The sequence below is a fragment of the Varanus komodoensis genome, unplaced genomic scaffold, assembly GCF_004798865.1.
Source record: "Varanus komodoensis strain SLA01 unplaced genomic scaffold, ASM479886v1 scaffold13_1, whole genome shotgun sequence".
Lineage (NCBI taxonomy): Eukaryota > Metazoa > Chordata > Lepidosauria > Squamata > Varanidae > Varanus > Varanus komodoensis.
In genome coordinates, this window is record NW_025335408.1 from 8,240,341 (window position 1) to 8,262,895 (window position 22,555).

At 38.5% G+C, this 22,555-nt stretch overlaps 1 protein-coding gene across 7 annotated transcripts in view; it reads left to right on the forward strand.

Moving 5' to 3' along the window:
- FOXP2 (forkhead box P2) overlaps positions 1–22,555 on the forward strand; it is a 502,958-nt gene that overhangs the window by 233,769 nt on the left and 246,634 nt on the right. The window contains exon 1 of one of the 7 annotated variants that reach the window (XM_044423003.1): positions 9,855–9,902. The exons of the other annotated variants lie outside the window; for them this stretch is intronic. The gene's annotated coding sequence lies outside the window, so the exon portion shown is untranslated. Of the gene's footprint in view, positions 1–9,854; positions 9,903–22,555 lie in introns of those variants that run through there. 7 annotated transcript variants of the gene reach the window in all.

A 22,555-nucleotide genomic window follows, 5' to 3' on the forward strand; every position in this document is an offset into this window, starting at 1 on the left:
GGCTGGGGACTTAGGGGCACAGATTAGAGTCACCCCCCTTGAAGTCGAGGGGCTCTTCAGGGCATTGGACATTACAAAGGCACCAGGCCCTGACGGGTTACACCTGAGAGTACTTAGAGAGTTGGCAGGGTTTTTCTCATGCCCGCTGGCCTCCATTTTTGAGACCTCGTTGAGAATGGGTGAAGTTCCAGAGGACTGGAGGGTGGCATCAGTGGTCCCAATGTTCAAAACGGGTAGTAGAAAGGACATGGGGAATTATAGACCAGTTAGCCTTATGTCCGTTGTAGGAAAAACAATGGAAAGGCTCATAATAGAGAGAGAGCTAGTGATGCTAGATAGGGAAAGGAGGCTGACAGCCACACAACACGGCTTCCGCAAAAACAGGTCCTGCCAGACAAACCTTGTGGAATTCTATGACAAGGTTTTGAGATGGCTAGATGGAGGGGATGCAGTGGATGTGGTATACCTGGATTTCAGCAAGGCCTTTGACAAAGTGCCCCATGATATCCTGGTGGAGAAACTGAGGAGTTTTGGGATACACCAAAGCACTGTCTGGTGGATTAGGGCATGGTTGACTGACCAAAAGCAGAAGGTGGCAGGACACGTTCCAATGGAGCAAAGCTCAGGGAGCCAGGGTTCCATTTGGATGCCAGGAAGCACTTCCTGACAGTCAGGACCCCAAGGGTGTGGAATGGGCTTCCATGAGAGGTCGTTGAGGCCCCATCGGTGTGGGTGTTCAAGGATAGGCTGGACGTCCACATGGTGGGCATGTCGTGAGCGGAGCCGGCTGGTGCCGGAGGTCAGACTAGATGGCCCCTTCTGACTCGTTCTGTTTCTATGTTTCTATGTATGGGACTTAAGCCTGATGTTCCATTTTCCAGAGCAGTCCTTAAATAAAAAGCAACAGTTGTGCTTTTTTCATAGTGAGGGAAACAGATTAACTTGTTTTTAACTACAGACTTCTTCATACAACTTGTGTGTTTTTCTACATGAAATATCAGACATGCACGAGTGCACAAACACAGTCACAATCACACTTATAGTCAGGTAAAGGTTCAGGAAACCAATGAATGTACTGATACTTCAGAAGTGACCATGCATGTTTTACTGTTACAGGGATATGAAAATAGTAATGTGTGAAGCAACTTTACATCTAACATGCTGTTAATAAAACTATAGGGTGAGGGCAGACTTTCTTTTCTAGCACCTCCCTTTAAGGTCTCTGAGGAAAAGAGGCTACCAGTGAGGTGTTAATGGCTCTGGAAGAGGTGTAAATGGCTGCTAAAGGGTTCTTAATGGTTGCTGCTCAAACTGTGTAGACAGTACCAAGGGGAAGCAAGACAAACCAAAATGAGGTTTCCTGACCAGTCTGAGCACTCTATAGAGATTTTTATTTGGGGAAATAATTAATTATAAATGAGTTATATGAAAAAGTGGGTTTTCTACATTACCATATACAAAATCAGCTATTTTCTCCTATGGTATCACTATTTCTCTTTAATATTTACTTACAATATTACTATAGCCTAAATGTTTAGTGAATTATGCTATGGCTACATTCACACATAATGCTAAGCAAACCACGAAGTTACCAATGTTACCTTGTGTCCTATATTCACACACCTGCATGCAGCATTGTTGCCTGCCCCCACCTGTCTCTTCCCTTCAACCCACACACTCCCCTGGATGTATTCTCGGCTGGCTTCTGCCTTTTTTATCTCTCTGTGGTGTCCCTGTCTGCTCATTAGAGTAGCACACTGACTCTGCAGGAGCAACAGAGCACCCGCCATATGCTGTAGACATGAGGAAATACCCACCCACAGACCCACATATCCATCCACACATCTCCCAGCTTCTTGATGTACATGTGCTGGACATTCACCTTCTGATACACAGGACTTAAACACACTTTCAGGGCTGCCTCCTCCCAGCAGCCTGGTGCTTGGAAGGCAGCAGCATGGACTCTGGTGCCATGGATGGAGGGAACACACCTTGTCAAGCACACTTTTCTAAGACTGACCATCTGGGCATCTGCTCTGGAAACTCGGCTGGCAGGCTGGGTCAAGTCCTCTGGATTGGCAGGGACAGGAAGCGGAGCAGAGAGCAGGATGCAGAGAGAGAGAGACGCACACACAGGCTTCCAAGGACAGCTACCCTGGTAGTAAGGCTCCCTGTGCTGTCTGTGTGCCACACATGACTGCCCCACAATCACTACTGCTGGAGCATTCCCTGTGCTCAGCTTGTGGTGCCACTGCTGTGGTGCCTGCTGCTGTGCACATGCCACTGCTGTGGTCCCTGTGCACATCCCACTGCTGTGGTGCCTGCTGCTGTGCCACCTTGCTGAGTGCCATTTTTTTCCACCTTGTGTGGCCACACTGCAGTCTTGCCTTGTGTGCTGTCCTGTGTTGCATGAGAGCAGGGATGTGGGGACAGCACATGAGACCTCATCTGAGGCTGGACTTTGTGAGGCAATATTGTGGCATTGCCATGAGAAGTGGGCAAGAAAGCTTCTCAGCAAGTCAGCATGACAGAGGGCCAGGCATCGCAGTCGCATGCCAGGAGGAAAGACAGGGAGAGTAGAGACAGTCAGTCAATACCCTGTCCGCTTCATGGGCTTGCTAGGTGAACCGGGCAGTGGAAAAAGGCAGCTGAAATGCCTGCTGCTTTTGACACCAAACTTGCTGTAGAAAATAAATGTAAATCTCTTTTAACAACAAGCAACGTGGAAACAGAAATCTTAGAACAGACCATTGGCTTGCTGTAGTGATTCAAGGTAACAGAATGGACTGCACTGCACCATGCTTCCTGGATTCACACATAACAACAAGCAAGCTTCAAAATGGTTTGGCATTATGTTTGAACATCATCTATATTTAATGTGGCTCACACATTTCTACTTTCCTGAACATCTGCAGTAGAAGAGATTAAGTCACTAAGAAGAGCCAGGTTAGAAATTTAAAAAAAAGAGTTGAACATGCTGAAAAGGGTATTATGTACTGGCCATTCCTTTCCTTTGTACCTCTTTAATTCATCTTGATAACCAATCTTTTGATAGCTGTCGCGCAAAAGCAAAAAATAAACCACAGTGGGTACTTGTTGGACTTTGACAAAAGCCCAGAGATTGCTCAGATGAGATTGCCTAATTAGGACCTCTGGAAGTGCACACTTACAAAACCACACTACTTATTTTTTTGAAGAATCAGAAACATAACACGTGCATAGCAAGCCAGTGATAATCCTTCCAGTGTGCCACTTGGGCACTTTAGAGGGGCTGTCACTGGATGTTAACTTGGAAATGGCAAAAAGTAATCTCAGAAAAATGAGGAAGGGGAAAAATAAACAGCAGTGAATAGAAAAGAGCTTGTGATCACAGTGGGCAGCCCCTTTGTGTACTTGTTGGAGGGAAAGTGGAAGAAAGCCCATGGTGAGCCTGATGATCTCCAAGCTATACCATGGCTTTTTTCATGAAGAACTCACCTGGCATAGTTATAGGCAGGATGTATGCACTCAACAACTGTCTATAATTCTTCTGCAAATTTATGCCTATAATTCAGGGTAACCCTTTATACATCAGATGAAGTAGACTGTAATCCATGAAAACTTATGCCACAATTTACTTTAAGCACTAAATTGGTTAGTGCTTAAAGTATCACAAGATTTGTATGTTTATTGGCTGCAACAGACAAGAAAGACTTCACCTCTAAAAATCTACTTTCTGCTTCTCAGTACTATTAATAAAGCCTATCAAGTAGGTTGTAGGGTTGAAATATAAGAAAATGATCTTGAATGTGCTGGATTGATCAAATTATATACCTGTATATTTAAATGATGAAATAGTGCTGTGTAAGCAGTGCCTTTTTTCTTGTTTAATATTGCACTAAGAGATATAGCTGGGTAGAGAAATCCAATCTTCACCTGCTAAAAATAGTCATCGTAAAATCTTTGAGAACTGTGTAGTAAATGCTGTGCTTTACTAAGTGGCCCTAGGTGTGCTTATTCTTAAAAGACATAGGACCAGATTCAAATTATGTTAGTGGCAGTTATGCTTTACTGAAATCAAAATGAAAAAATAGCCATATGAGTAACTGTTCCCACTGAAATCAATGTGAATGTGACTAAAAGCACAATCCCGTGTGTATGTCATGAGTGGAGCCAGCTGGAGCCAGGGATCCGACTAGATGGTCTGGGAGACCCCTTCTGACTTGCTCTTTTGCTATGTTTCTATATTTAGACAGAAAAAGATCCTATAACTCACAGCATAAACCATCTAACATAAGTGTCTAAAGACTGCTGGAAATTGTACTTCTTCTGTCTAGATTTGCATAAGATCGCACCTAAAGTTATTTTGAATCTTGCTGCAGATGTTTAGAATTCATATTTTCCATTGTCTTTTACTTTTAAATGAGAAAAAGTTTTTTCATGGTTGCTGGGAAACCATGCATCACCACTGATACTGTAGGCATTGTCTAACAGGTCCCTGCAACAGCCATTCCTGTCCACCACCTGACTAAAATTTTGATCTAAAGAGGGACATATAGATGGCACAGTAAAAGTGCTTTTTCAGAATAGGGGTGAAATAGTGGCTGCTGCACTGTTTTCTCCTTTCTATTTTACTTTGAATACTATAGGCTAAATGTTTTGAGAATTTAAAAGTTGCTTTGGTAAGTTAGTAGAAATTAGTTTAATGCTTTTGGGTGTGTAGTTTGAATTAGTTTAAGCTGAGAGTTTTGAATTATTTCTGGTTTTCATTTTCAAATGAAAATATATATTATTTTAAAATTATTTTTATCTTTGTTTTTGTTTTTTGGTTAACAGTCAGGGCTTGCTGGATTCTTTGGGCAACTTTGCATGCTAGTTGCACATCTGTGAAATAGGAACTTTAAATAGCTATCTCAAAGTGTTGTCATGAGGATCTGTAAAACAGTATGTGTGGTAAAAGAAACAAACAAAAGTTTGCTGTTTCAGGATAGTAGCCTCTAAGAGGGTAATGCTGTCCTGTATAATTTCAAAATGTGTGGGGTGGGGGATGGTGGATTATACAAGTGTGAGTAAATGGTGTGCAACATTACCTACTGAATTCATGTTGCTGTTTGGTTAATATGGAAGGCCTTTGAAATATTTCTTTCTGTCTCGTGAATGCCTTTGCAGGCTTCAGGAGCCTTGATCTTTATGTATCTTAGTAAGGTTTCAGTCTAATAGCTTTTTATAATAGATGGTCATCCACCTTAATTTCAGGAAGATTTAAGGGGGTGCCATATATTGAAAGGCACAGTCAATATGGGCGAGGCATGGAAACAATATACATGCTTTTGGACTGTTCACTTTTTGAGGAGTTGCACACCAAGTTTCTGGGTTCAGTTCTGATAAATATGAGAGGTCGGTCATACCAGGAAAGTGGAGAAAACAGCAGCCTTTCTGTGGGAGAGCAAGAGTTGCTCTAGTGCCCATTAGTGTTGCTGTCAAATTGTGTGGATTTATGCATGTATTATATTGTATTCTTATGCCAATAAAGGTTCCTACTGCTACTACTGATGATAATAGGTGGTGCAATAGATGGCTTTCCGTTTCAAGAATCAAGACTCTGTAATGTAAATTTTTGTGTTTGTTGCTTTCCATATTTGATTCTGCTGCAACATAGTTTCCCAAATGCCAATTGCTGGGAACACTAGAGTTTTAGAGCACCATTCACCACTGAATTAAGTCTTTAATTTGGTCCAATGCATCAGGAAGTAACTCAGACATTATCTTGAAACCAGCACTTGAACATTTGAAATAAGAACTCTTCACATCATGCTAATTCTTAATAAGCCAGGTAGATGTTAGGTAAATCTTAGGATGGAGTTGAAAATGTTTATCAAAATTCCAGCTATCCACCATTTTACCATCATTACAGGAGAATGCCATGTTCTTTCTTGGAATGGGCACGAAACAGAGTTGAATGGGGCACTGTTCCATAGCCTTTTGAACTGCATGGTGCATCATGAGAGGAGTGAAAGAGTATTAATACTGTTTTTATTCTATATTTATTTTGCATTTGTATTGGAAACCTCCTTGGGATTTCTGATGGGTTAGAAACAGATGGTTTAACCAACTTTTTTTTCTAGCAGGGCCCTAGTACTTCAGTAAATTATTATACAGGAATATGAAATTAATGACCACAATAATGAAAAATAAAGATTATCTCTGCTTGAGCAAAGAATTATCTTCGAAAAATAAAAATCACAAACTGAGTTCTTTCAAGCTGAGTTCTTTATCAGCTGTTGAAAAAATGGACTATACTGAACAACTGAACCTGATCATTTTCTAGTCCATTTATAGTTCATTTTTTGACCTCCCCCCTTTCAAGCAACCTTTTTATGAGTTTATCATTAATATGCCCTCCAGTGGATTGTTTATCATGTTATTGGGCAAATATTTCCATGTATTTTACTGTTTCCTGGTTGGTTTAATAAGCTTTTCCTGAGACTTTGATGGCACATAGGCAATCAGTTGGTCACATGCTGAAATAAAATTTTGTCACTACTTAATCATTTTTGTCCTGATAGTTTGATTGGAGCTGCCACGGCCCAAGTAACGTAATAGCTTTTTGAAATGGTTTGGGACAAAGGAATTCTTAGAATGGGGCAAGTCCTGATAACGCTGCTGGTATACTTCTTCAAAGACAGTAGACGCATAGAAAAGCATTTGCTTTAGCACGCTTTTCCCCCTATATTGTGCCAGTGGTAAGTATTTCTTCCAGTCTGGCTTCATTTGTGGATACATGTTTCCCATAAATCACTGCTTGGCAAATGATAACTTGCATTCATCCTCTGCTGCCAGTGAAGGGGTTATATAAGGGTGAACAAGTCTGTGTTTTGGGCAACATTTTAGTACTATCTAGGCCAACCTTGCTTAACCTTTTTACCTTTGAGGAACTCTTGAACTAATTTTCATATTTCAGAGAACCCCTGCATTAAAAATCATGTCTCAGCAAAGCTCTGAATGAAAAATCCTAACAATGCCCTATTTATTTGTTTTGCCTCACCTGTTTCCAATTAATTTAATCATTAATTATTACCATGCTTTTAAGATTACTGAAATGATCAAATAACTTATGTGAGTGGGCTTATATTATAAACACCTACAGTGTTTATACACCTAGAGAACCTACAGTGACCTTTTGTGGGACCCTGGAATTCCAGGGAAACCTGGTTTGGAAGGACAGATCAAAGAACACATGAAGATACAAGGCATGGAAGGAGTGCAGGGGTATACTTGTCATCCCTGTTTCCAGAGTCACCCATGTGCACCAGCTGCATGGCCATAACCTCCCCACATTGAGCTCTTAAGAGTGATTTAAAATGTGTTCAGCTGAAGGTACTTAGAATTCCATAAGCAGGAAGATTGGTTATTAGGGCTTCTGTGACAGGCAGAGTTCTAAGTGTATTCAGGTGAATACTGACCTTGCCGCTCAGCATAGGGATGTTAGGGGTTGAGTCAATGGGGTGTTGGAGGAGAGGGTTAGCATGCATCCTTCTCATACACCCTCTCAGACTTTATGCTCAATGTTAATGTCTGCATAGGGTTTTCTGTGCATAAGATAAATGATCTGAACTCTGTACCACTGCAACAGAATTTATTTGCATGGAAGTAGCCTTACATATGTTGCTATTTAAAATTAGAGAGCTTAAAATTGCTCATTTTCCTCAATTCATTACAAGTCTTAAAGAAAATGAAATGGTCCTTGCATTCCTTTTATCATTATTGATCATAAAATTTCTTACACTTAAGGAAAAAAGTTAAACTTGCTAAGTTTCTTACACTTTTTGTAAACAGGTGCCACTCCAGTGGCTTAAATTAAAGACACCTGCTTATGTGTGGCTAGAATTTCTAGTTTTTAGAACAATAGCAATAGCTATGTCTAATATTCTGTTGCCAAATCCTGTCAAAACATTTCTCTTTCCGCATATCATCAGGACCTTGCTAAATTGACATTCTAAAACAGTAAACTTCAAAACAACTCTAAGAGCAGTATTCTTCAGTTACTTAAATATGCAGAACCTGCAGAGGGAGCTCATAGCATTTGTTTTTGGGGAACTCAGTTCATATGGGTTTTAGGCATATACTTATTGGAAAAGGAATCTTATCATTAACTGTCCAAACGGGACAAAGCCAGGTTATTTACTTCGATAACTGATTTTACAATATAATTCCATTCATTTGCACAACACAGCCTTAAGGAATGTTTCTTTGGCCAGCAGATAGAAGAATATGCATTTGAATTTCAGTTTTCCAAGCCATTTGTACATACCTTGCTTTTTCTTTACTCATTTTTCAAGTATAGGAGGGCACAATCCAGCCAAAGACAACCATTTTAAAGTTCTCCCTATTGCAACAGGAAAATTTTGCAATTTTATAAAACTCTCCCATTAAACTTGATGGAGCTGAAAGTTGCATGAATTGCAACTTAAGGATTATACTTACACTCAAATATCATGCAAGACCACTGTAGTTGAATTCAAATACCAGAGTACAAAGTACATGTACCTTGTTGCAGTACTGAAAAAATGTACACATGTCATTCAGATCTTTTCTAGTCTGAACATTTGCAGGTAGGTGTCATTTCTTTTCCAGTTCATGCTTGCATGTCTTTAAAAATAACTAGAAGTTTAATCAATGTACTGTAATCTTTGTTGTTGTTTAGCAAAGTTGCATCCAACCCATCACTACACCATGGACAACATTCCTCCATGCTCTCCTGTCCTCTACCATTCCCCGGAGTCCACCTAAGCTCATACCGATTGCTTCAGTGACTCCATCTAACCACCTCATTCTCTGCCGCCCCCTTCTTTTGCCGTCAATTGTTCCCAGCATTAGGCTCTTCTCCAGTGAGTCCTTCCTTCTCATTAGGTTACCAAAGTATTTCAACAGTAATCCTAAAGGTATATAAGAAATGTGTCATGATCAGTAATCAAAATCTGGATATAGGATATGTTAAGTGGCCTAAATTATGTCACTTAGGGCCCAATACCATTATCTCCCACTGTCGTCTGGGGAGCCATAGTATTACTAGAGACACAGGAGAAAAGATGTGCTGGAGTGTGGAGGAGAGGTGACTGGGGCCATGGACTTCCTACTGGTGCCAATTCCTACTAGTGCCCCAGCATCCTTTTCCAGGCACTTTATCTAGATGACTGAATATGGTTTTGTGGACAAGATATCCGTGTGAGTTGTGGTGGAGGTAGAGATTATCTACATTACCTATAACAAACATAGATTTGGTCTGGCCCAGTCACACAATATCTGAAGTACTTATTTTTTCATAAACCCAGAATGAGCCAGTGTAGAATTCTGAAGAGTTTTTGTTTTGCAGAGAGTTGTGGCATCATTGTCAAGTCGTCTGTGATTCCATGAATGAAAGCCCTGCAAAATGGCCTGTCTGCAACAGCCCAGCTAGGTATTTCTAAGTTTAAAGCTAGGACTTCCTTTATGGATTCAGTCCATCTGATATTTGGTCTTCCTTTTCTTCTTCTGCCTTCAACTTTTGCCAGCATGATAGTCTCCTCCAGTGAGTCTTACCTTCTCATGATATGTCTGATATATTTGTCATTTTTGCTCTTAGGAAAAGATCTGGCTTGATTTGATCTAAGACCCAATTGTTTGTCTTTCTGTTGGTCCAGGATATTTTCAAAGTTCTTCCCAGGCACACTGTTTCGAATGTATCAACTTTCTTCACTGTTGAGTTTTCACACCCATACATTGTGATTGGGCATTCAACAGGATGGATGACCTTGGCCTTGCTCTCCAATGAAATGTACTTACACCTGATGATTTTTTCTAGTTCCTCATTGCTGCCCTTCCAAGTCTCAGAGTCTTCAAATTTCTTGGATGCAGTCTCCCTTTGAATTAAGGACTGAGACAAGGTATGTGAGATATTTCACAATTCCCATTTTGGCATTATTAACAGTAAAGTTCTGTTTTGTTTTTTTTTAATATTCAACTGCAGCCCTCTTTTTAGCACTTTCTTCTTCTTTGAGTGTTTTCAAGTCATTGCTGCTTTCTGCCAGTACTACGCTATCATCTGCATATCTTAAATTAATGAAGTTTCTGCCACCAATTTTCACTCCTTCCTCTGATTCTAATCCAGCTTTCCTTATAATATGTTATGTGTACAGATTGAACAGATAGGGAGATAAATTGCATCTTTGTCTGGCACCTTTTCCTATGGAAAACCGTTCTCTTTCTCCATATTCTGTTCTAACAGTATCTTCTTGTCCATAATACAGGTTACCCATCAGGACAGTCTAGTGCTGAAGGACACTCATTTCTTTCAAGACCATCTACAGATTCTCATGATCCACACAGTCAAAGGCTTTGCTGTAGTCCATAAAGTATAGACTGATCTTTTTCTGAAATGCTTTGGTAAGCTCCAGTAGCCAACATATATTTGCAATAAATGCTGCTTCTTTTTTGGAATTCAGCTCAAATATTAGGCATTTCTTGCTCCATACATGGTAGTAACTCTTTTGAGCATCACTTCACTTGCATGGGAGATTAATGCAATGGTCCTATGGTTGCTATATTCTTTCGCATCTCCTTTCTTTGGGATTGGAAATTATATTGAACATTTCCAGTCTTAGGACCATTGTTTTCCATATTTGTTCTCATATTATTGTTAGTATTTGGACTGATTCATTTTCCACAGCTTGCAATAGTTCCACAGGTATCCTATCTATTCCAGCTCCTTTATTCTTAGCAAGTGGTTTCAGAGCAGCTTTCACTTCACTTTGTAATACAGTAGGATCTTCTTCATAGGATTCTGTTTCGAAGAAGTTTGTCATCCTTTCATCTCTTCTGTATAGTTCTTCTGTATATTCTTCCCACCTTTTCTTTATTTTATCCTGGACAGGTAGTATGTTCCCTTATTTGTCTTTTAGCATTTTTAATCTAAGTCTGAATTTGACTTCTTGGAGCTTTGGGAAGAGGGCTCTTGTTTTTCCTGTTTTGTTGCTCACTTATATTTCTTTGCACTGATCATTGTAATAGTTCTTTTTGTTTCTACATGATAGTTGCTGAAAACCTATTTCCATCACCTTTTGCTTTTTAGTTGTCTTTAGCAATTGTGGAGTTTTTGTTTTTGTCTTCCCTCTTTCTTTTTGCTACAGAATTTTTTTTTTTTTTTTTTTGCATACTTCCCTAATAATGTGTTTGGTTTTAGTCCACGGTTGAGCAATGCAAATAAATTCTTCATGTGGGCTTTAAATTCTTCATTTGGACTCTGTGTTTCTGTTAGTGATCCTCTTTAGCTTGATTCTGATTTTTGAGATGAACCGATGGTCATCGTACTATAGTCTGCTCCTGGTGTTGTTTTGGCAACAAGAGTATAAAAAATTTCCCCACCTTCTGCTTCCAGTTAACATAATCTATTTGATTTCTGTTTCGGCCAGCTGGTGAAGTCCATGTATACAATTCTCTGAGCTGTTGCTTGAAGTATGTGTTTTCAGTGAACAATTTGTTGGCTTAACAAAAGTCTACAAGTCATTCTCCCACTTTATTTCTCACTCTCAGGCCAAATTGTCATATAACATCAAGTTCTGCTTTGTTTCCTACTTTTGCATTTCAGTCACCTAGGATTAGCAGCATGTCTTGTTTTGGTGCGTTATCAATTTCCTCTTGAACACCTACATAAAACTTTTCAATTTCTTCGTCTTCAGCATCTGCTGTTGGAGCATAGACTAGAATGATTGTTATATTGATAGGTTTTCCACAAATTTTCATTGATAATATTTGGTTGGATTTTTTATTATAGCTCCTCATTGCCTAATATTTCTTGCCTCAGTATTAGAGCTGTTCCATTTCTTCTGAATTTAGCATTGTTTGTCTAACCAAATATGTCCCCTTCCAGTCCAGTTTAATTTGAGCACATGGAGGACTGCAATGTTTAACCATTCCATTTCCAGCTTTATGGTTTTCAGTTTGCCTTTCTTCATATTTTTCACATTTCATGTTCTAATTGTATGTGTTGTTCAGCTTCAGATTTTTCCTTTCACCTCTGTGCATGTCAGCCCCTAGACTTCCTTTTGACTTTTATGTATTTAGGCCATTAGTGACCATGGTAATTGTACTTGTCCTATGCTCTTTCTCAATAGCTTGTTGAGTACCTTTCAACCTAGGGGTCTCATTTGCTGGCAAGATCACTTGTTTCATTTTGGATTGCTTCATCATAGGGTTTTCAAAGTGAAGGAAAATTCAGAAATGTATTACCACATCCTTCTGCGCAGTACTAACCAGTGTTGGCTTGAGCATCACTGCCATTATCTGTGAAAGATCCTCTGTCAGCATCACCTTCAGCTGCAGCCCAGTAACTGCCCTTCAGGAATTTCTCTACTCCATTATCAGTAGAAATGAAGATAATTTTTACAGTACCTTAAATTAGTACATTTCAGAGAGATTAGTAATATGGCTGAAAACTGAGTGGCTTAGGTAAACTTGGATGTATTGATTTTATGGGATGTGATGGCCATTCCATTAAAGTTGTGGGGTGGGGGGATCAGGAAAACCCTTTCCTTGCTGCCAGGTTGGAAGGGCGATGCAGAAATTGGCATTCGTTCCTGGGGATGGGGGAGGGGAGATTAAGCAGCAGTGTTTAGAATGGGCGAGGACTTCCATGGAGGGGGGCACTTTTATTGGTGGATCATGGGTTCTGCACCTCAGCATCAATTAATCAACACCTGTATTTATTGGTATACATACTATAGAATTTGTGCAGAAGACTTTGCAGTGGGCCACTTTGGTTTGGTGGTAGGTGGAAGCTTTCTGCCCAGTATCAAACAGCACCACTTTTAAGGATCGTGTAATTTAAGTGCTCTACTATATAGCAACAGATAACTACACCTGGTTTTGTACTATTTAATAGTATGCTAGTGGCAGCATGAAATACGCCATTACAAGAGATGTACTTAATTTTTCAGGTAAGTTTAATGAAATGTTTATGGAGTTTGTTGCTGCTGCCATCATTTAGATTCCAATTTGAGCAAAGATCTTAATTGTGATTTAGATGCATATGCAAATAATCCATGTAAAAATACCAAAGATGGAATTGTATGGAAAATGTTAGAAAGAAAAGGCTTGGTGTCATCATTATGTGGCACTGAATCCTTTCCAGCTTGTTTTCATCTTTCTTAAACTGTGGTGCCCAGAACTGGACACAGTACTACAGATGAGGTCTGTGGAGTGCTGAGTATAGGGGAGCTATTACTGCATGTGATCTGGAAGTGATACTTTTATTAATGCATCCCAAAATAGCATTGCCCTTTTTGCAGCTTCATCACATTGTTGGCTTGTATTCAGCTTGTGATACATAACAACCCCAAGATCCTTCTCACTTGCAGAATTGTTGAGCCAAGTATTCTGCATCTTATAGTGATGTCACTTGTCAATCTAATCTCTATGATTGTGACTGTGTGTCTTAGACTATCTATAGTGACCAAACAAGATTAACAAAACTGCTTGAAACCTTAGGATAACATAACAAGTATATTGTTTATCAAAAGAAGGCTCTCCAAGCAATTGGGTGAATGGAAGGAAATGCATTCTTAATTCTGTTTTTGTGTACTTCTTTTCAAAACAGGAATGAAGAGTTTAAGTCAGAAAGTTTTGAGTTATAAGTATTAGTCTAGAAATTACTGAGGAATTTCTACAACAAACAGTATTGTAGAATTGTTTTATAATATTGTGAAAAATATTTGAAAATGATATATTTTAATAGGAATGTTACTTGTGTGTTTGTTTTCAGCTTTGGTATTCTTAATTCTATTTTGTATTTTACGACTCCTATTCAGAGGTGGGAGTTCCAGCCCGAGACAAGCCTTATTCAAATAGTAATGTAAACCCTATGAAAGCTTTGAATTTGCAACATCAGAAATAGCACTTGTATACCAAAACTGACTTTACAAACTTTGGAGAGATGGGTGAAATCACTGGTAATGTCTTAATCATCAAGCTCCCTTTTACCCATTATGACTAGCATGTGTATGACTAGTTTTGGCTGTCTTGGAGATAGCAAGGACAGGACAATTGTCTCCATTGCTGTGTTATAACTCCTGCTTATTATATGTCTTGGAGCACTATTTGAATGAAGAGGGAAGAGGAATATCAGGAGGCTATTTAGCCTGTGCAGCATCAAAAGAGAGAACAATATGAGGATTCTTCTGTCCAGCAAGGAAGTCTCTTAACAACATGCCACAGCAGGACAGATAGTTCTTCCCAACCCATGCATCCTCATGAGCACATTTCTTCCCACCCCCTTTTTTTCCCTTTCCAGCGGACTAAAATGAAAGCTCATAACATTCAGCCTTTTATTGACACCTTAACAGGTTTTGCTGTGATACATGGTACTTTCCGTAAGAAAACACGTTGCATACACTAAAGTAACAATCCCTCTGATTTGTGGGAATAGCTTCTGCCCATGTGAAGAGTTGATTCCAAGATACCTGTTACCCCTTCCAAGTGACCCTTTTCTTCCCTTCCTTTTCCTAGAATCTCACCCCCAACCTCAGGGTGTTTCATGCTGCTTACAGGCCAAGCAGTGGGAATGACTGGCATTACCTAATTGGTCTGCCCATTTGGCCTGGCACTGTCTCACTGAGTCTAGGAATTCATCCTCCCTGCCCACAATTTTACAATCTCTGCCCCACTATTCCCAAGATGGTTTTGTTCTCTGTAACTGCCTGTCTAATCTTGCTCATTAACATTGACTTTTCTGTCATGTGCCCATTTCTCCTCTTCTACCCCATTTATCTTACATTCCAAATCTGAACTATCTATCTGGGGATACTGTATTCTGAGTAATCTGGACCTCATCTCCACATGCAACATCTTATAGATGTTGATGGCACCCAAGCTCCATTCAGGCATTATTCTAACATACATGAGACCTGGCAAAATGTCATCCCAAGCAGCCTTGCCCCTAATAGCATGTCACAATGTGCCTCAACCTGCAAGTGTCGACATGCACCGCACTGCACAGCCAAAGTCTGCGATGGATGGGATTCCATGAAGCACAGAAACCTGGACAGCTGTATTTGTATATTCTGCAGGAACAATATGTTTATGGACAGAAGAATTTTGTGACCTGATGTCAGGGCCCAGGGTTACTTGATACTGCCCTATTATGGTGATTGTAAGCAGTTAGAATATTATCGAAGTAGGGCTTCAGTTTTCTCACTCTTAGCCACAATGTTTCCCACTCTGTGAAATTATATATGTACCTTTCATTCTCTGATATTTTTGTATCAATGGTTTCTGCATGTTTCTAACTCGTAACAACAATTTGACAATAAAACCAATTACTTGGGGGTTTGGTAACAGCTCTTATGCTAGAATTCTTCAAGCAGAAATTGGACAGCCACCTGTCGAGGATGCTCTAATATTGGGCTTCCTGCATCAAGCAGAAGTTTTGACAAAAAATCTTGCAGTCCCCTCTCCAATGCTACAATATGTGATGAAGAAGTCTGAGACTTTTTCCATGAATATAAACAGCAAGTACTTAGACCTTTTCCTTTGTCCAATCACAAAGCTCACAGGGCTTGATCTGACATACTAAACACAATGTAAAAGCCTGCTAACCAATGTTATCCTAAAGGTACTAATGAAAGATTTTGCACAATGCTAGAACAGGTAGGTTCTACAGAAGCTTGCACACATGTTAAAAGTTTGAGAAAGCTGAAATACACTATTGGTTTTACTTTCACTTGTATTGTGCAGTGCTTTTTCACAAGAAGTGAAACAGTTCTTTTTGAGCAGTAGTGCATCATGAAGACAAGCGAACCTTTCTTTAAGTTCTTACTCCCCTGCCTCTCAGACTGTGATGATAAGCAACAATATTTTTAACATAACACTCTGCCACAAGATGATGATGATGATGATGATGATGTAACAGAGTTCTTAAAGATTTACAAATATGCAAAGAAATTAAATCAACAGATCAGAGGAATTTATTTTATTTTTGCTCAAAACATGTTCGTATATAAATGATAAAATACAAAACTATCAATAAAATAATGTAAAAGCTGGCTCTTCCTTCTTAGGAGAGCCTAAGAAACTCTTGGGATCTACTTTCCCTTTTCCCTTCTCCAGGCATTAAGTATCCCCGAGTACACACACACACACACACCTCCCAACTACTGCAACTGTGTCAGTACAGGCTTGTTTTGTGCAACAGTGTGTTGGGGAGTGGGGGAGGGGGACTGCAATGGAAAAAAGAAATTATATGACACTGTAAACATGTTTTCTTTTTGTAATGCTTGGGAGAGGCACCAAACCAGAATGGCCGCTTTTTTCTATTGACATTTGACTTAATTTGAAACTCCTAGCGTGGTATTAGGATAATAGTATTCACAGTTGTGTGTATAATTGTTTAGAATTCAAAATTATTCTTTAAGATCGATTTACCATTTATCTCATAACTGCAGTTGTTCCAGCTTTGATGCAGGTGATCTATACTTTCTGTGATTTGTTTGCTATTCTCTTAAGTGTTAAAGTTTGAATTGATGCCAACTAGAGATTTCTTAGCATGTTACCTAATGGTCAGTTTGGATGGCTCCCAAGCTACATCTCAAATGATCAAGCTCAATTTGAATAAGCTGATTAATGATATTGTGTGGAATATAATATTGGTAGATATTGCAGATGTTGAGGTTAATACACTTTAGATGAATATTATAACTAGGTTTTTTCTGTTTATCTGAAAATACCTGTTTTGATAAGTATTTTAAAAAATGCAGTGTTCTGTTCTGTAAATTTCTTTGGCATTCCTCAGCAACACAGAGGAATGCCAAAGAAATTTCTTAAAACAAATGAAACTTCCAGTTAATTCAGGGTTTGGCCCTCCAGATTTTACCTTTTATCATAGGCTTATTTATCTATCAGTATTAAATTTTGGTCATTGGCACTTAGATTAGAATTTTAGTCAGTTTTAGAGTGTTTATGTTTGGATCTTCATTAGATTCTTGGCACACTGAAATGAGTAAGATTTCACCAACAATTGCAGAAGTTAGAGAAGTGTAGCATATAATATTATATAACAGCATATAATACAATATGATCCATTCTCTCATGCTAAATTGACTGTTTGGGGAACCCCAACTTTAAAAAGCAGTAAGAAAACATCCATGTGGTGGACTTGAATGGATAAGTTGATTTTTACCTTGAATCAATTGATGGATGCTGATGATGTGTTTTGAGATTCTTGGCTTGTTTGCCAGATAGAATTTCCCTGCTATGGCTGAATAGCAATACTTAAAATTACAATATTTGTTAAAATACAGGAATGACCATGCCACTTTTACAACTTCAGAGTCTTTTTTGCTATTGAAAGCACTTATTCTGGTTGATCAACTATCTTAACCTACATATTTCATATATAAACACGTAAACTGTGGATGATTAAATACGATATACAACAGTGTTAAATAGTAATGGGATAGGGAGCTGGACTGTTCTATTTTTGATTTTTGTTTTCATAGTTGTTGCAGAAATTTCAACAGAGGATAGACTATGATGTATTAAGCAAAAACGTTTGTTTTCTATTTATTGGATGCGACAACATTTTTTGGTAAGAGTTTAAATTAACTACCTGTTGAGGTGTTACACTATTAATACTTCCCTTACCTATATGGTTTGGCAATGTTGAATGTATGTCTCTTTTGGGGAGGAAATCATAATACAGATCAACTTAGTATTGGAAAACTTTTTCATATTTACTCATGTCCATGTTCACTTTAATCATTTACTTTTTGGTTGGGAATTACTGCATTATCTGTGTAAATAGATTTGCTGTGTTCTTTGGACAGCCAAAATACTGATGTTACAACACTGTAAAAATAAATGCCAGTCTCCTATAACACAATAGATTGAGGCCCTAACATTTGAACAGGTGATATTTAGATGCAACCTGAAAATGTATAAGAATATGGTTATTTGGTCAGCCTTTTGTCATGATCACATTTCCTTTCCACCAAATCAAAACAAAAGCCCATAAAATATAGCCCTTTCTTGGAGCTTAATGATTTTGTTGTGATATATGGCATTTTCAGTGAGAGCTGGTAATAAGTTGCATACATCAGTCCCCAGGCTGTGGGAGTATAGTCTGCCCATGTGAAGAGTTGATTCCAAACTGAAATGGCCCTCTTCTCCCTTCTTTTTGCCAGAATCTTGACACATTATTGGTTCACCTGTTTGGCCTGATGCCACCTCAGCCAGTCTAGGATTTCATCCCCCTCCCACACATTCTACAGTTTCTCCCTTCAATCTGGTTTGTTTCTCAGTTGCTGCCAGTCTAATCACACTGGATTTCAGAGTCACCTGTCAGCTCTTCCCTGTCTACCCCATTTATCTCACATTCTGAATTGGAACTGTTTGGCTGGGAATGCTCTTTTGTGAGAATAGTGGACTGAATAGTCTAATGCTCTTAAATTTGGCACATGCAAAATAATTTGACCTTTTGACATCATGCTCTATATATGTACAAATAGCCATTTTTGATAGAAATAGGTTCAGAGCTGTATGTGTTACTCAAGATTGCAACAACACTTCAGGAAAAGGGATATATCAATTCATGTCAAACCAGTGATTTTCCCTAATGGTAATACAGAACCCCAGCTATGGTTTGAACTTCAAAATGTACAGGTAGACAGACATGTACATACAAGTTATTGTCTGCTTTCAATTTTCATCCCCTCAGTACTCCTTTTTCCATGATGCCAGGGCCTCCAGAAGTGGAGTTATGACCATAGCAATGATTTGTCAGTTTGGATTTCATACTAAACAGTAAGACAAGCCTCACTTTTCAAACCCATTTTAAACCATAAATTCCAGTTCTGGTTTGCTGGCTGATGGAAACCCAAGTTTTTTGATTCAGTTATTATTCAATGTAAATTAAATTAATAGACTGATAGTCCATAAATGTAAAATATTTATATCCTGCACAAACTGTACAAGAATAAAACTTCAAATTAGAGGTCATATTTTACCGTGCTGGCCCCAAACAAAAATTTGATATTTAGCAAGTTGAAAATTGCAGTTACATTATTAGTGGTTACATATATTTTCTGCCAGACTAGTGGTTCATAGTGCTTTAAATTAAACTGTTTTTAACTGTTAATTAAATATTTAACTTACACAAATGTTAAATTTAGTGATTCTTAAAGCAAGGGAAAATTATGATTAGCATGAATGTTCACATGTTCTGGCATTCTTTTCTCCCATTTTCCCAGTTCTATGAGTTGTGCAATTATTTTAAAAGTGGATTAATTACAAGCATTGTGATATAAATACACTGTTGCATGACCTTTCAAACTCATATTCTCCTATAAAATTCCTTTTGTGTTTTCTGTAAGGGGTTTTCTCTTCTTCCAAAATGAAATACATTATATGCCTTATTAATAAATCCACCATTGCTTAAATACAGTAGGACTAACATAGAGTTTACACACTACTTGATCATCTTATGCTCAGTGGTCCCTCTTCCTTCTGAAGATTTAAGAATCACTAATAGGCTGCTATCTTTGGCTGCTGACCAGAAACCTTGCTTCTAGATCCTGCTGAAGTAGAGATGGCATCCAACTGTTGCAAAAGCTGACAGTTGTCCAGGGGATTACAGCTGTGATCATACAGTGTGTGAGGGGAAGGGGGAGGAGGATCTTGACCTGTTATATGTTCTTTTGCATAATTGTTTCTGGAGGCGAAAGGGCAGAAAAGGTTCAGAATTAGAGCAGCATATTTGATGGGTAGTTGTCATTTGAAAACAGTTTGCATTGCCTGTCATCTTTTGTTTGGAAGAAAACAGGCTGTGACATAATACCTGTCAGTGCCAGCGGGTGTTTCTGTGCACCCTGGAGTGAAATATCCCAAGCAGTGACAACCTTTAGTCTAGGCTATATGTGGCTGGAGAGAGCTTTTTACTGTTCCAGTCTCTTGCATGTATATATGGCCCACTTGTGAAAGGCCCAGTTCAAAACTGGGAAGATGGAGCTGTGTGTTTGGGCAATTCAAGTGAATTCTTGAAAAATTTACAGCATAAATTTGATTCCTAGTAGAAAAAGAAAATCTTCGCTTAAAGATACCCACTCCATTTCTGGAGAAAGCAATTGTAACACACTTTAGAAATGCAAGTATTCTGCTCTTGTTGGAGGAAAATACATTTCAACATTTAAAAAAAAACAGTGGTGGACTGAGTACGGCAAGTGCTTGGAAAGTAAAATTTGTAAAAATACATTACTAAATCATTTTCATTAATTTATCCCATCCGTTCTTTGTTAGTTACCATTATTATGTTATATAGAGTCCTGTAAATTGCTCAAAAACATGAGCTGATTTTGATTGTATGAAGTACTTAATTGTGGGAAATCCTGAGATAGTGGAGGAAACCTGCAATTTTAAGGGGAACGCTGTGCATGTTTTCTCAGTAATCAGTAAATTATGTCCCTTTTTAGAAATGTGATTTGGAAACATCTATTTTGTTTACATTTTGATCTGTATGTCATAATGATAAATGTGTAAGTCAAGTCAGAAATATGAAGGCTTGAGCTGAAGGTTAATGTCATTTTAACCAGCCAAACTTGACGTACCTCTGATATAGCTTTGTAGAAGAGACACCTATCGCTTGATAGCTGTGTGAAACTGTTGCCTACAGAGATGGGCTCTTGACACTGTCTGCCAGCCTCAGGCTGTCCGCTTTGTGTCTGCTTTAATTGAAAATTAATAGTTAGGGGGTTGCTATGGAAATGATACCATTGCTTGCAGACAGCAAACCCCGCTTTTTGCAAAGAGACACTAGTGGTATTGTTTGTCCTTGTTGACCTCAGAAGTTCAAAAGCCTGGAGGAGGAAAGGAGATGCAAATATTTTACTTTAAAAAATTAATTTACATATTTATAACATTGTTTTTGAATGTCAGAGATAGTAAGTATAGGAACTTTTGTGAGTAAATGATTTTAAAGCTTTTAAACCTAATGTTAAGTGTGAATCACACTGCTTTAAGGGATGAAATTATTATTAGAAAATATATTTTGCTCTTTGTTCAAGAAACTATAAAGCTGGTGAGAAGGATGTTTCTTTGTAGTAAATAATAAAGTCATTTTATTTCTTCTGGATTACATTTGAACATGCTATTTACAGCTTTTTAATATGAAATAAAATGAGAACAGTTGGATAGGTATGGGGGAAAGGAATAAAAATACTTTAAGGAAGAAAGCAAAGCCTTTTTACATTGTGTAACAGATGTAAAAGTAAAGTATAACAAAAAGATTTACATGCAATTATCATTAAGCTAATGCTCCTTGCCTCAACTGAGCATGTGATCACATCTCTACAACATATATGTGCATATGCCTGCCCAACACATATTGTGAACATGGATGTGTTGTTTTATAAAAGGTGTACCTCTCCAGACCAGGAGTTTCCTTTTAAGGAAATATTATGAACATACCTTGACGAGTCAAGTAGTTTTAATTCAAAGTGGGGGTGGGGGGAGCTAACATAGAATATTAAACTGTTCTCTATCAGAGTGCTAAAGAATAAATGCTTTCTCTTCATTTCAGAGGAGGTGGAGAATAGTGTAGCCTCGGGGGTTGAAGGTGAAATGTGAAATTTGCTGTAATTACTTATCCAAAATGTCTGTATTAAAGGCTATTAGAAGCAGTTATTTTAAGTACTTCTTCCCCTCCTCTGTTTAGTATTTAAATGTGTTACAAAAAGTAGAGGCAGATGTTATTAATCTAAAAGGAACTGCTAAAAGATACTGTAAGTCAGTTGCAGGAGTGGTTTCTAGCTAAGTATTGTCTGAAAAGTATTGTTCAACCATGCTAGTGCTTTGCCTTGCCTAAGTTGTAGGCAGTGTGCTATTAAAGCCTGTCCACTCATGCCACTATTCAGCTTAAAGCTATGAGCGTCTGTAGTCTTTCTCCAGAACTAAAGGCCATAAAACTTAAAGTTAGTGCAATGCATGCCTAGGGTGTAACTGGTAGAACACGAGCTGGCTTTTGAAACTAGTGTGTGTGTATAGTGGGGGTGGGGGTGAATCTTGCAAACAAATCTTTGATTCACTCATTCTAGTGAGGTAGCTATTATTGAGATGCTAGTTGCTGTAGTTTTAGCCTAACACTCTGAGGCTAGCATTTCCCCCTCCTTTTACTCTGATGGTGTCTACATAAACACTGCTAGGCTACCTACAGTATAAAATCTTAAAACTCCATGTGGTGTTGTGAGCTGGTAGCAGATGGACTTTCTTTTGCATCTGCTGTGTACAGACTTGGCTTTGTACTCTTTTCCTGGGGGAGAGAAAGTCTTTCTTCTCTGCTAGTTGATTCCTGTTTTTGTGAAGCAGCTAAGAAAACATCTGTGGCAGGCAGAAAAATTGACAAAGGATTGACAAACACCATTAGCTGAAAATTTTTCCATTTCATTGCAACTATGCATTGTTTACTTTACTGTAAATATCTTAATACATCATCCTCTGAACATGCTGGCAGAGAGACTGGAGCACTGTGATTTCAATTAAGGTTAGTAATTGATGGTAT